The sequence below is a fragment of the Acipenser ruthenus genome, chromosome 1 (genome assembly GCF_902713425.1).
Source record: "Acipenser ruthenus chromosome 1, fAciRut3.2 maternal haplotype, whole genome shotgun sequence".
NCBI lineage: Eukaryota > Metazoa > Chordata > Actinopteri > Acipenseriformes > Acipenseridae > Acipenser > Acipenser ruthenus.
This window is the reverse complement of record NC_081189.1, coordinates 119,450,300-119,464,471: the sequence shown is the minus strand read 5'-3', so window position 1 is coordinate 119,464,471 and position 14,172 is coordinate 119,450,300. Positions and strand designations below refer to the sequence as shown.

Below are 14,172 nucleotides of genomic sequence, written 5' to 3'. Positions count from 1 at the left end.
AACAGGTTTAACAATTCAGGAATAAATTAGCATGTGATCGTTAAAACTATTTCTAGTGTATTTTGTATAAGCTATTTGTCGGTGACTGTGTAAAATAAACAAACATCTTAAATCATCTGATTAATTACATGACTGCAATTTAGTTCATATTAACACAGGATACGTTCACCACCCGCTTACCTTAGAAGATCAGATGAAAAGGAGAGCGCTGATGTGGCTCGCCCTGCTTTTATACATCCAGTGCCGTGACTTGTTGACGTCAAGATGCCCAGAACATTCCCTTGCAGAACCAGAGGAGCAGCTTCATAGCCGGATGTGCGTGCGTGCGAGCCGCTGATGCTTGTGGAAGTTTCTAGCACTTTCTTACAGTCTTGAGTTGAAAGGGAAACGACTACCTTTCTATATGATTCTGTGTTTTAATTTTGTTACGCCCTAGGTACAAATTCAGTGCATGGTAGGTCAATTTATATAAACAGCGGTACATACAATAGGCTATATACCGTGACTGTATGGGGGTATTTCAGTGAAAAGAAAATTGTAAAAAGCCCTGTCCTTGAAGAGCATTTTTCTATTTCCAACAAAACATATTCTAACATTATTTTAAATGACTGTGAACAAGACATAATCAATCAAGTAACAGTATATGGGTTAAAGATGAGACACTGCCATCTCCATGTCCTTGCAAAATAAGTGATACGCAATGAAATGCTGAAACATTGAATCATCCGTTCTGTAACACTACTCACTATGGACTAACTCACACCTTCACTAAAGATGCATTATTTCATATTTTACTTCTATCACTAAAGCAGTCATAATGTCCTGTGAATAAGTTCATTTTTTATGCTTCAAAAATGCTAGCCAAGGTTCCTAAACTAATTCTACAGGGATATCCTGTGCTACTATAAGACATATTCATATTTATAAAAGTATTATCTAAAAAAAAAAAAGATTGTCACCAAATTTAATGTACAATGGTATAACAATGAATCTGCATGGAAATTCAGGCATTTCTGGAGACGACTTCATTTTAGACATCGGGAAGGACCCCCTGCATGTGCATCAAGGTAAGTTAGTCTCTCAGAAATATCTTTTAAATCATCATCTGTGCCCCCCTGTAAGACATGTACATTTTGTATGTCCTTCAGTGTGACACATAGGAAAGGAATTTATAAACAAAAAAAATAAAACTGCTTATATCTTACAAAAAAAATAAATGCCAATAGATTGAACTCATGAGATGGTATATATGGCTTTATAAGTGCCTGTTTGGAATCCGAAATAAAACAAATCCTGTGGTGTGACAAATATTTGAGCATCACTCCATAGGAAACAAACTTGTCATCTATGGGCTTTTAGCCTGAGGTACTATGTCCTTGTATAATCTATAAAGGCAGTCTGCATAATTTACCAAGAACTGCTATAGGATTTGAAGTGATAAATGTATCATATTTTCAAATATAGCTAATGCTTTGTTGGAAAATGTTCTACCACAACTGACAATGATGTATAATGATTTTTCTTTAACATCGCTGATCCTTTCTCAGATGTTCAGGCCTAATATTTAATCTCCACCCCCCACCAGTGTAAGTAATTCTTGTGTGGTCCCTTATGACCAACTGCACTCATTGTTACCATTTGATTGAGTGTTCTGTTCATCTTTGTACTGCAGAAACTGTAGAAAGTCTACAGTTTGACTTTGGCTTGTCAGCTGAGTGGCAGTACTCACGCAGCAGCTGCGTTTCAGTGCTCAGGCGTTTCACTCAGTGGTCTGGCTCCTCCCTCTGTTAAATGGTGTCTGCTCTGTGGATCACATAACAACGGGGGTTAATTTGTTGTGTCAATGCCATGACTTTCTGGGAGAACCCCAACTACTTGTACGTACATTGTACAGCACGCTGTGTGAAATCATGGTTCATAACTCCTGCATATTAATATTAACAACTGGCAAATCATTTCGTCATGCGCTTCTTTACTCCTTTGTATCAAGACTTTCCTGGGGTGCAACCCCATTCTCTTGTGAGTTTGTATGTAGGAGTTATAACTCATTGTATGAGGTAGCATGCTGAACAATATACCGGGAATATTGATGAGTATTTTGCATGTTCATAACTAGAGATTACTAACAGGCAGTTGTTTTGTTTTAACATTGTACCCCTACCAAGCTAAGTAAGAGACACCAACTACTGTGAGGTGTTATGTGGTTTCTCCCAAATGTAACCAGTTATGGGACCCCAAAGAGGATTCAGTAGGAACAGCACATTCACCCCAAACCCAGTTAGCATATTTTTGGTTTCCAATTTTGCGTTTGTCAATTAGCAAGCCAGGTTACACGAAGTATTATAGCAATTACCAAAGTAGCTGGGGTTCCCCCAAAAACTAATGGCATTGACACAACAAATTAACCCTAAAACCACCATCTGTATATACATTTTTAAATTTGTATTTATTTATACAGAAGATGTACCCATTGAGACCGAGGCCTCATTTACAAAGGGTCCTGTTAAACAATAAAACAATTACAATACAAGCAACATGTATTTATTGTATTGTATAAGTGAGCTAAATAAAGGAGCCTGCTGGTAGAAAAAATATTTTAGCCTACTGGTAGAAAAAAAACAACAAAAAAAACAAAGAAAAAGCACTCGTTTGAAACGTTAACTATGTATTTTTAAAACATGTCATAGAAGAATACAAATAGCACACTACTATTAAGTGTTAGTATTGTGATAGAAAGCCAGGAGACGTTCTGAAGAGACCCGAAGGCCGAGGGGATACAGAAATTCAGCGGGGTGCAGAATATTTCATCTCACCGGCGCACTTTCACCACTAGATGGCGGTACACACTGTTATCAGCTGCTGCTTACTGTCCAAGTCATTCAATACCTGAAACACCAGGAAATTCGCTTTAGATGGAACTCTTTTGCATACTTCTCCTTGAGACCACATGCATCGATGCACAGTGTATTTAATGGGAACATTTCATACGCCCTTCAGATAGTAATATTGATGCGTCCTAACACAGTGCACACAGTGGCAGCAGTAGAGATGCAGCTAGTCTTATAGTAATATTGATGCGTCCTAACACAGTGCACACAGTGGCAGCAGTAGAGATGCAGCTAGTCTTATAGTAATATTGATGTGTCCTAACACAGTGCACACAGTGGCAGCAGTAGAGATGCAGCTAGTCTTATAGTAATATTGATGTGTCCTAACACAGTGCACACAGTGGCAGCAGTAGAGATGCAGCTAGTCTTGCTATTTTGCTTGTTAATTAATCTCGTTTGTAAACCACGTGATTGCCATTGTGTTCCTCCCTGACCTTTGTTAATAATAGCCAGTCTGTTGTAATTATGTTGTTTCTTCTCAGTATACTGTACTATATATATATATAGCATTCATTTGTATAACGTTTCAATAAGTCCAGCTGGAAGTCAGTCATGAAAACAGAGCTGTCCTCTGTAAGTAACAGATATCATGAAATCAGAGCTGCCTCTGTAAGTAACAGATATCATGAAATCAGAGCTGCCTCTGTAAGTAATTGTAATTCGTTACTAGTTCTATTTCCTGATTTTATCAGTCAGGCTCAGTAAAGTGGAGGCATCGCTGCGTTATATTGTTATTGATTCATGCATGTTGGGTTTTGGTATTCTATATTTTAAAATATATATGTCAGAAGGCTGGGATAGGGAAATACACCACACTTACCCATTATTATTAATATAGAACCCAGGTCCCTGTGAAGCATAGCGCCGATACTGCTGTACTAAAGAGCTGGACTGCCTTGCAGGAGCAGATATCGGGCTTAAATCTTCATGTTTAGATTGTGCCACCTATCAGCTCTGACCCCTACCCCCGTGCACGCTACACCATTAATTCATCATTTTTAAAGGTGCAGCCCACTTTTTTGTTTTAAAAATAAATTAGCAAGCGCTGTATGTGTATGAAGTTCAAACGAGGGAGATTACAGTAACATAAGATCTGTGTTCAGAATTTCAGCAGCTGATTAGCAGGTAGAAAGCAAGCATTTCAAACAGTTTTATAATTAATTATAAAGTCTTGTATGTCTCACAGTGGACTCGCGTGTATGTCTATCGTTGTGGTTCGTGTCTTAGTCTGAAATGTAAAAGTGGCTCATGCCCAAGAAAATGTTGGACCCCCCTGCTATATGCAGCTCTTACACAGAGAGGGTATCACCACAGGACAGGTCAGATGATGCTAACTGTAATAAGACTGCATCAGTCACTATGCACCATGTACCATTACCTACATAAGCTGTGGCAGTAATATGCAGAAACTGATAGCGATAACAGCTCTTGGCCCACTTAGAGCCGTTTTCCAAGAGATCTTCGAGGTTTGGTTCACTGTTTCTACCATTCCCGAAGATTGCGGGCGACAGGCTGCGTGTAAGCGATGCTGAAAGCCCAATATTTTTTTTATTTCACTGTAAGATGTGAGCCTGTCACTTTCTGTACTCTTGGGCAATCCCCACCTACAATACACCTGTCCCCACAATACTCTTGCTGTTGCTGTGGCTGTGCTGCATTTCATTGGAAATGCTTCTATCCATTTTGAGAATGTGTCAGTTACTACCAGGGTTTTTTTTCCCCTCCCTTAGCAGGTTGCAATGGGCCTTGTGGGTACTATTGTAGGCAGTTAATATATTCTTAAGAGCAATAAATTAAAGGACCTCCAAAAGCTGTAGGGGATAAAGAGATACCTTCGGTAGTCAAGATCTCGGTGGGACCTCTACAATAAACAGTGTCCTATTATAATGTACAAGCCCGTTTTTAATATCGCTGTCTGAAAACGATGGTGGATTTACACATTACAACAAGCCAAAAATAGACCACATTCCAGACTGTTCAAAGTTCATAAATCGTGTTTGTTCAACATGACTCAATACTGGGAATCTCTTCTTAGAAAGATGGCGTTTATTAAGCATTCAACAAAATAAGTTTGAAAATCACACAAAACAGTTACACAATTAAAATCACATTAAAAGCATTACAATGAGAACTAAGGTTTAAAACAACAATTTACCAAAGAAATATTAGTACATACTGACACAACAAGGGGTCACACAATACCTGAATAGATATTTAAGAGTATTGTTACCTAGCCTGGAAAGCAGTCACTTTCAGCATTCTGTTACCTTGTGTTTCTCCGAGTGTCAGGGCCCCCAACCTTGATGGATAAATACTGAGAGCTGAGGGCTCCAGGTGCAGTCTTGTAGTTTCTTAGAATCTCAGCGAGCAGGGATCCGCGATCAGGGGATAGCGCAGAGGGATAACGCAGGTCTGGGGCAAGCATAGCGGGGTAGAGCTGGGGTCTCATATTAGAGAGCAAGCGTAGCGGGGTAGAGCTGGGGTCTCAGATTAGAGGGCAAGCGTAGCGGGGTAGAGCTGGGGTCTCAGATTAGAGGGCAAGCGTAGCGGGGTAGAGCTGGGGTCTCAGATTAGAGGGCAAGCGTAGGTGGGTAGAGCTGGGGTCTCAGATTAGAGGGCAAGCATAGGGGGGTAGAGCTGGGGTCTCGGATTAGAGAGCAAGCGTAGCGGGGTAGAGCTGGGGTCTCAGATTAGAGGGCAAGCGTAGCAGGGTAGAGCTGGGGTCTCAGATTAGAGGGCAAGCGTAGCGGGGTAGAGCTGGGGTCTCAGATTAGAGGGCAAGCGTAGGGGGGTAGAGCTGGGGTCTCAGATTAGAGGGCAAGCATAGGGGGGTAGAGCTGGGGTCTCAGATTAGAGAGCAAGCGTAGCGGGGTAGAGCTGGGGTCTCATATTAGAGGGCAAGCATAGCGGGGTAGAGCTGGGGTCTCAGATTAGAGGGCAAGCGTAGGGGGTAGAGCTGGGGTCTCAGATTAGGGGGCAAACGTAGGGGGTAGAGCTGGGGTCTCAGATTAGAGGGCAAGCATAGGGGGTAGAGCTCTGGTCTCATTAGAGAGCAAGCGTAGCGGGGTAGAGCTGGGGTCTCAGATTAGAGGGCAAGCGTAGGGGGGTAGAGCTGGGGTCTCATATTAGAGAGCAAGCGTAGCTGGGTAGAGCTGGGGTCTCAGATTAGAGGGCAAGCGTAGCTGGGTAGAGCTGGGGTCTCATATTAGAGAGCAAGCGTAGCGGTGTAGAGCTGGGGTCTCAGATTAGAGGGCAAGCGTAGGGGGGTAGAGCTGGGGTCTCAGATTAGAGGGCAAGTGTAGGGGGGTAGAGCTGGGGTCTCATATTAGAGAGCAATCGTAGGGGGTAGAGCTGGGGTTTCAGATTAGAGGGCAAGTGTAGCGGGGTAGAGCTGGGGTCTCATTAGAGAGCAAGCGTAGGGGGTAGAGCTGGGGTCTCAGATTAGAGGACAAGCGTAGCGGGGTAGAGCTGGGGTCTCATATTAGAGAGCAAGCGTAGGGGGTAGAGCTGGGGTCTCGGATTAGAGGGCAAGCGTAGGGGGTAGAGCTGGGGTCTCAGATTAGAGAGCAAGCGAAGGGGGTAGAGCTGGGGTCTCAGATTAGAGGGCAAGCGTAGCGGGGTAGAGCTGGGGTCTCATTAGAGAGCAAGCGTAGCGGGGTAGAGCTGGGGTCTCAGATTAGAGGGCAAGCATAGGGGGGTAGAGCTGGGGACAAGGAGCTGGGGCTAAAGCAGGGGGGGTTTATACTTTTCAAACAAAGAGATTATTTGAATTCCCCGCTGCATGCTCCGATTGGCTATTTGGTAGCGAATGGGCTTGAAATCTTGATTGATTGCTCCCCCCTTCCTCTGTCTGATTAGTTCATTATCATAATCTGGAAAGGGGAAACTTTTAAAATGTGCATAACTTTTGCTAAGTAATTCAGGTTTTATTCTGAATTCCCGTTATTTTTACCATAAGAAATTACATTTCTTTAGACACCAAACATGTCGGGTTGCGACTTTGGTTAGACATTGCAAACAGTTTAATTCTCTTAGGGATTTATTACCTGGGTTATTCTATACTTGTTAGGCAATTTAAGAATAAAAACGCTTGCATCTTGTACTCATAGTGGTATTAAATCAATATGATGTGAAATTTGTCTTAAATCTCTAAAAATTAAAGCTATTTTTCTCTTTTCAGACTCTCTTTTCAATGCTAAACTACCTCTCTCACTAGACGGGTTAATGAAATCATGGAGACGGGTTTGATTAGCCTTTTGTTTCCTGAGTGCCTGGTGCATTCAAGGTGTTAGGTTGATCGTTATCTCTAGGCAAAGCTAGACAAATTAGATTAAAGTTCATTCAATGTAGATTCCTGGTAATATATAATATCATAACATAAGAAAGTCCATGACATTTGCAATATATTTGAGATGACAATGTCTATAGAACCTACAGCCTACATAATTGATCTGTAGATTAGTCCAGGGGCCTTCTGCCAGGCAGACAGGCCGAATTTTACCTTTCTTTTTTATGATCACAGACCAAACATTATTTTTTTTTTTTTAAATCCTATTGTGTTTTTCCACAGCCTAGAATATCAGTCCGCAACCCTGAGAGCATTCCTTTTCTGTAACAGGAAAAGAGTCAGACAGCTTCTCAGTCAGTGGTTTGTTTTGCCTTTTTACAGGTTTATAAAATTCACAAGACCTGTACTGTGGAATGCTGCTTCCCCTTACCTAGCACAGGTAGGATGCATTTATTTATCTCTCATTGCTCACAATAACAAACTCCTCCTCTCTCTTTTGGCAAGACGTCCAGAGCGTAACAGAGCTGCCTCTGTATGGAGCAGATATCATGAAAACAGAGCTGAACATCTTCATTGTACTGTGGGAAGTATTAAAGTAAATTTACAAGAATAACTAGCTGAAAATTTAATGGTTTTAATTAGCACCCTTAATTATCAATTACCTCCAAACAAGCTCAAGATGCAGAAAATAAAACAGTCGAAGAATTATGACACAACACTGTTATATAGTCTATAATATTATCAAATTGAGTGAAGTGAGATGGTACAAAAGTAAGAAAGATATTCAAACAGTTTGTTTTGACACTATATCAGTAAAAATATAAAAACTCAGTCAATTCTAATTATTATTTATTTCTTAACAGATGCCCTCTTCCAATTGTTACAAGATATTACATTAGTTTTATTTATTTTTATTCATTATGTCACATACAATTACCCATTTATACAGTTGTTTTTTTTACTGGAGCAATCTAGGTAAAGTACCTTGCTCAAGGGTACAGCAGCAGTGTCCCCTACGTGGGATTGAACCCACGATCCTCCGGTCAAGAGTCCAGAGCCCTAACCACTACTCCACACTGCTGCCCAAATTCAACTTGCAATTATTATTATTATTGTAATCACAATCATAATTGCAATCATAACTAATCATAATCATAATTACATCCATAATCATAATCACAATCATAATCATAATTATATTCATAATCATAATTACAATCATAATCACAATTACAATCATAATCACAATTACAATCAGAATCAGAATTACAATCATAATCACGATTACAATCATAATCATAATTACAATCATAATCAGAATTACAATCATTATTATAATCTTATAATCATAACCATAATCATAATTGTAATTATTATCATAATCATAATTGCAATCATAATGAAAACCATAATAATAATAATAATAAGTCATTTTCTGAAAATGTGCTGCTGCTGCTCGCTTGCATCTCCTCTGGAGTCGGCACTGCAGCTGGTGCACAGCATTCTTGCCTGGAAGAGACGAAGCCAGTAATGAGACATTAATTCAAATAAAAAAATACACTGACTAAATCAAGGTTGAACTCAATTGCTTAGATTATGTATTATTGCCTAATAAAGTGTTCTGTTTGGGAACCCTGCTATGCAAAGAAAAGCAACACTCTTGTGGCAGGGAGAACCCTGTCACTGGTTCCTGCACAGGGGTGTGCAGCTGAGACACGTTGCTGGGCAACTTGTTGGGTAGTGAGGCTCGCCCAGGGCTGAGCGGATCAGGGGGTCTGGATTGGCTGGGGGGCGCGTCCATGGATGCTGCGTGGAGTTCAATAATCGGCTGTGCTACAGCTCGGGGTTACTGCATGGCCGCTGACACACAGATGAGCGATGAAACGAAAGCTTGCTTTGTTTACAGAATGTCTGCTCTGCAGGAACTACTACATGAAACCCTTCCACTCTTGTGAAGGCATTGCCCAGCCGAGTCCATGTGAAGAGGCAGGAGCCAGCACTAACCCTAGGAGGATCTACCCCAGCACACGACTACAACCCAGGAGAGTGTCCACTCCGAGGGATTAACTACACGAAACCCTTCCACTGCAAGACGGTGCTCGTGAAGGCATTGCCCAGCCGAGTCCATGTGAAGAGGCCGGAGCCAGCACTAACCCTGGGAGGATCTACCCCAGCACACGACCACAACCCAGGAGAGTGTCCACTCCGAGGGATTAACTACACGAAACCCTTCCACTGCAAGACGGTGCTCGTGAAGGCATTGCCCAGCCGAGTCCGTGTGAAGAGGCAGGAGCCAGCACTAACCCTGGGAGGATCTACCCCAGCACACGACCACAACCCAGGAGAGTGTCCGCCCCGAGGGATTAACTACACGAAACCCTTCCACTGCAAGACGGTGCTCGTGAAGGCATTGCCCAGCCGAGTCCGTGTGAAGAGGCAGGAGTCCCTGTGAGAAAGACGGGACTCCGGGAGCCCAGAAGTAGGTCAGTTCAGGGGATGTTGATCCCAACCAAGTATAGAGAGGGTTACCGTAGTGTAGCAGATTCCTGGAGCAAGACGTTTCTTTTAATGAGACTAGCGCTCACCATTTGGGTGGCAAACTTTTATTTGTAGCTTTGTTTTCATTATTAAATGTGACATGATTGCTGGTATCTTAGTGTCAGCTCTTGTGTGTAATTAAATCTGCGAGCCTGTGCAGCATGTTTCAGTAACCTGTGTATCTTTAAATAAAAAAAAAAAACATGTTCCTCCCAGTTTTCATGTGTCATTTTTATTTGATATTATAAAATGACCCCTGCATGCATTTAGAAATGTGGCCACGTCATATGAGAAAAGACATACACATTAATTTTTCTACACTTCGTTTGATAGGCAGCCATGCTCAGAGAGTGATGTACCTGTCAGGGATAAGTCACCTCTCCTCTTCCTGATTATCCAGCATCCACCCCTGGAGCGGGGGGAGGAGAACCTCCCTCTTCTCATTCCTCCTTTGATAGCCTGTTCCCCTCCCTGCTGATAAAGGTCTCGTTTCTTTGGGTCTGACAAAACGCTGTAGGCCTGAGAAACACGTATGAGCTGCAAAAGGGAAAAACTGAAGTCAAATCTCCACAACAAACATTTCCAAGCTAATGTCAACTCTTAAACTGTGGGTTAAATGATGCTTTGTGCTCGCTTTAACATTTCTAGTTGTGAGTTCTAAATGATGCTCAGTGTTTCTTTATGATAATAAAAAGCTTTATGCGGTTAAAGAAGATATGTTTTTGCAACTGAATTCCTGCCACCACTGATCTCTCTGCCTTGTTCCTCTTGAATCCACCACCCTCTCTCCCTCCTCATTAATGATGTGTTTATTAAGCCTTTATCCAAGGCGACTTACAGAGACTAGGGTGTGTGAACTATGCATCAGCTGCAGAGTTACTTACAACTACGTCTCACCCGAAAGACAGAGCACAGGGAGGTTAAGTGACTTGCTCAGGGTCACACAATGAGGCAGTGAGTGAGCTGGCATTTGAACCGGGGACCTCCTGGTTACAAGCCCTTTTCTTTAACCACTGGACCATACAGCTTCCTCATGCACTAAAAACCTCTGTGTCACCCTCGACCACTCAATATCCTACTCTCAGCACATCTCTACTCTGGCATGCTCCTGTCGCTTCTCCCTCAGCAACATATGCAAAATTCACCCCTTCCTCACTGATTACTCCACACAGCTCCTAGTCCAGGCCCTGGTACTGTCCTGCCTTGATTACTGCAACTCTCTCCTGGCCGGCCTCCCTGCCTCTGCTATCCGTCTGCTCCAGCTCATCCAAAACTCTGCTGCTCGCCTTGTCTTTTCCCTTCCTCGTTTCTCCCTCACTACATCACTGCTCCGCTCTCTGCACTGGCTCGCTATCGCTGCTCACATCCAATTCAAAACTCTTGTACTCGCCAATCGCTGTCTTGACCTTTCTGCTCCCTCCTAGCTCCAGACTATTATTTCTCCCTACACCCCCTCTCGCCCCCTCCTCATAATGAAAAAGCGTCTCCTGACAATCTGAAAACTTCTCTGACATAGGCTCACAGTTATATTAAGGAAGATTAAATAGTCTTCCTTTCATAAGTAGAGAGTGACAACATTTCATTTGATCAGAAAAGGAATACAATTTAATCTTATTACTGTTTGATCCATGCCTCAGTCTACAGGAGAGACCAGGGCTGGCTGTCACAGCGCTCATAACTATGACACTAGATGGTGCAGGCAGGTGATACTAACACTGAAATGTGTGTTCTATTGTCTGGAACTCAGCCACCTTGTAATTTGAGGTCAATTCCAACTAACATAAAGGTTAGCACATATTTCATTTTTTTCATACCCAAAGTAAAAACTGTCTATCTTGTTATTTATGTTATAACTCTTAGTTGTACTGGAGTTTTTTTGAACTGATGGCCATGTTGAATAGAACCTGATACTGGCTATCTTTTGGTGTACAAACAAAACTAGTAGGTTCTCCCAGTAGTACTGAGAGAATTCATTTATCATGTACAGTATGGTTGGGGCAGGTTGTCACATGTAAATCCTATAGGAAGTCTTATATTTTTTCTTTCTACTTTTTTTACAGCAACATGTGGGATATGTCACCATATAATGCTTATTTAAATTATTTACTGTTTGTCCTCCGGTTCTGTGGAGGCTGTGGTATTATTTTGTAGCATGGATTAACATTTCAAATATATATAGGTCTATATTTTTTATGTTCACATAAATAGTAAAAATACAGTTTTGTACGTGAAGAGTTATTCTTCAATATAACGAGGAACAGATCCTCGCAGAATGTCACCAGATTGAGGAAAATAATAGAGAGTAAAAAGTGTGACAACCAGCCCCGGTCTCCCCTACTGTCAACTCAAAAAAATAAACTCCAGCCAAGAAATTAGCCTTCATAAAATGCACAGTTATCTAATATAGATTGTCAGAAGACGCTTTCTCATGATCATTGATTGGTACTGAAAAATTGAACAGGCAGAACATTTTATCATGCCATTAGTAAGTTTAGCTTGGTGCTGCAAAATGACGTTAGCCCTTAGTGCCTGATTGATACACGCAACCAGTAATTATAATAACTATAGTTGTTTTCTGAGGGAAAACTAAGGGTGTGTTACACTTACATGAAAACATCGTATTTTTTTGTTGATGAGGAATGGGGAGAAAGTGTAAATCAGTTTATGAATATTCAAAAGAAAACAAATGTTTCGAAGTATACAAAAAGCCAAATAGCTAAGGTGACCAGATTTTCAAACCCTAAACTGGGGCAGTATGGAACTATTGCCATAAGTGAGGTTTGCTTGTTGTAAACTACTCCAACATGTGCTGTGCCTTTAAGTTTCAGAAAGTGCACTCTGTGCTACCCACATGTACACTGTATATATCATTATACAGCAAGCAAACCTCACTTATGGCAGCATAGCAAGAACAGAAAGTCACTTAAAAGAAAATATTAACTCCAGCATTGAGTTAATTAAACTAGCGTGTATGGGGGAAGGCAGCAGTAGGGCTGGTATGTGATGTAATCACTCAAAAAGACATAAACCCGATATACGCTGCTTGCAAAGGAGCCATCTCTTTTGTACAGCGAGAGGTCCCGGGTTCACGCCCGCCCTCCGTCTGTGTGTGGATTGCCTCGCCCTGTGTGTGATGCGCCTGCCTGCGTTAACCAAGATCGCTACAATTACATATATAAATAAACAAATAAATAAATAAATGTGGACAATTATGGACATTTAGGCTGTTACAGGTTTACTGAATGTGATAATATATTAGAATTTGACAGTAACCATTATTAACATTCAGTAAAAATAAAATATAAAAAACACACTACCAGTTCTGAACTCTCTCTAACCAAATAATGCTGTGTCACTGCTAGGTTTCCCCTAGTGTTTCCACACACACGCTCACATCGGTAAACTACTTTCCAGAAGGTTCTAGGGAACTCCAGCATCAGCACAGAGGAGAGAATACAGGTCTTTAAACTTACTTTTGTCAGGGTGGTATTTCACAGTCAGTTTTTTGTACGCCTTCTTCAATTCTTCCAGAAACACACTGGGCATCACACCAAGAATGTCGTAGAAACCAGTTTCACTAACCCTCTTGCAGTCTTTAAATGAAAATAACAAAACAGGTTTAACAATTCAGGAATAAATTAGCATGTGATCGTTAAAACTATTTCTAGTGTATTTTGTATAAGCTATTTGTCGGTGACTGTGTAAAATAAACAAACATCTTAAATCATCTGATTAATTACATGACTGCAATTTAGTTCATATTAACACAGGATACGTTCACCACCCGCTTACCTTAGAAGATCAGATGAAAAGGAGAGCGCTGATGTGGCTCGCCCTGCTTTTATACATCCAGTGCCGTGACTTGTTGACGTCAAGATGCCCAGAACATTCCCTTGCAGAACCAGAGGAGCAGCTTCATAGCCGGATGTGCGTGCGTGCGAGCCGCTGATGCTTGTGGAAGTTTCTAGCACTTTCTTACAGTCTTGAGTTGAAAGGGAAACGACTACCTTTCTATATGATTCTGTGTTTTAATTTTGTTACGCCCTAGGTACAAATTCAGTGCATGGTAGGTCAATTTATATAAACAGCGGTACATACAATAGGCTATATACCGTGACTGTATGGGGGTATTTCAGTGAAAAGAAAATTGTAAAAAGCCCTGTCCTTGAAGAGCATTTTTCTATTTCCAACAAAACATATTCTAACATTATTTTAAATGACTGTGAACAAGACATAATCAATCAAGTAACAGTATATGGGTTAAAGATGAGACACTGCCATCTCCATGTCCTTGCAAAATAAGTGATACGCAATGAAATGCTGAAACATTGAATCATCCGTTCTGTAACACTACTCACTATGGACTAACTCACACCTTCACTAAAGATGCATTATTTCATATTTTACTTCTATCACTAAAGCAGTCATAATGTCCTGTGAATAAGTTCATTTTTTATG

The 14,172-nt window shown here is 41.3% G+C and overlaps 2 long non-coding RNA genes across 3 annotated transcripts; one reads left to right on the top strand and one right to left on the bottom strand.

Annotated features, from left to right (window-relative positions):
- Positions 1-1,004: 1,004 nt before the first annotated feature.
- On the top strand, positions 1,005-9,984 carry LOC131740087 (uncharacterized). 2 transcript variants are annotated; one of them, XR_009330746.1, is made up of 3 exons: positions 1,005-1,067; positions 7,558-7,615; positions 9,099-9,984. It is a non-coding gene; the product is annotated as an uncharacterized LOC131740087 (long non-coding RNA). The 2 variants fall into 2 exon arrangements; XR_009330752.1 differs by having other exon boundaries at positions 9,083-9,984.
- LOC131740083 (uncharacterized) lies at positions 7,896-13,909 on the bottom strand. The gene is made up of 4 exons (XR_009330745.1): positions 13,507-13,909; positions 13,188-13,307; positions 10,074-10,251; positions 7,896-8,685 (listed from the first exon to the last, which is right to left on the bottom strand). It is a non-coding gene; the product is annotated as an uncharacterized LOC131740083 (long non-coding RNA).
- Between the last annotated feature and the right edge of the window lie 263 nt (positions 13,910-14,172).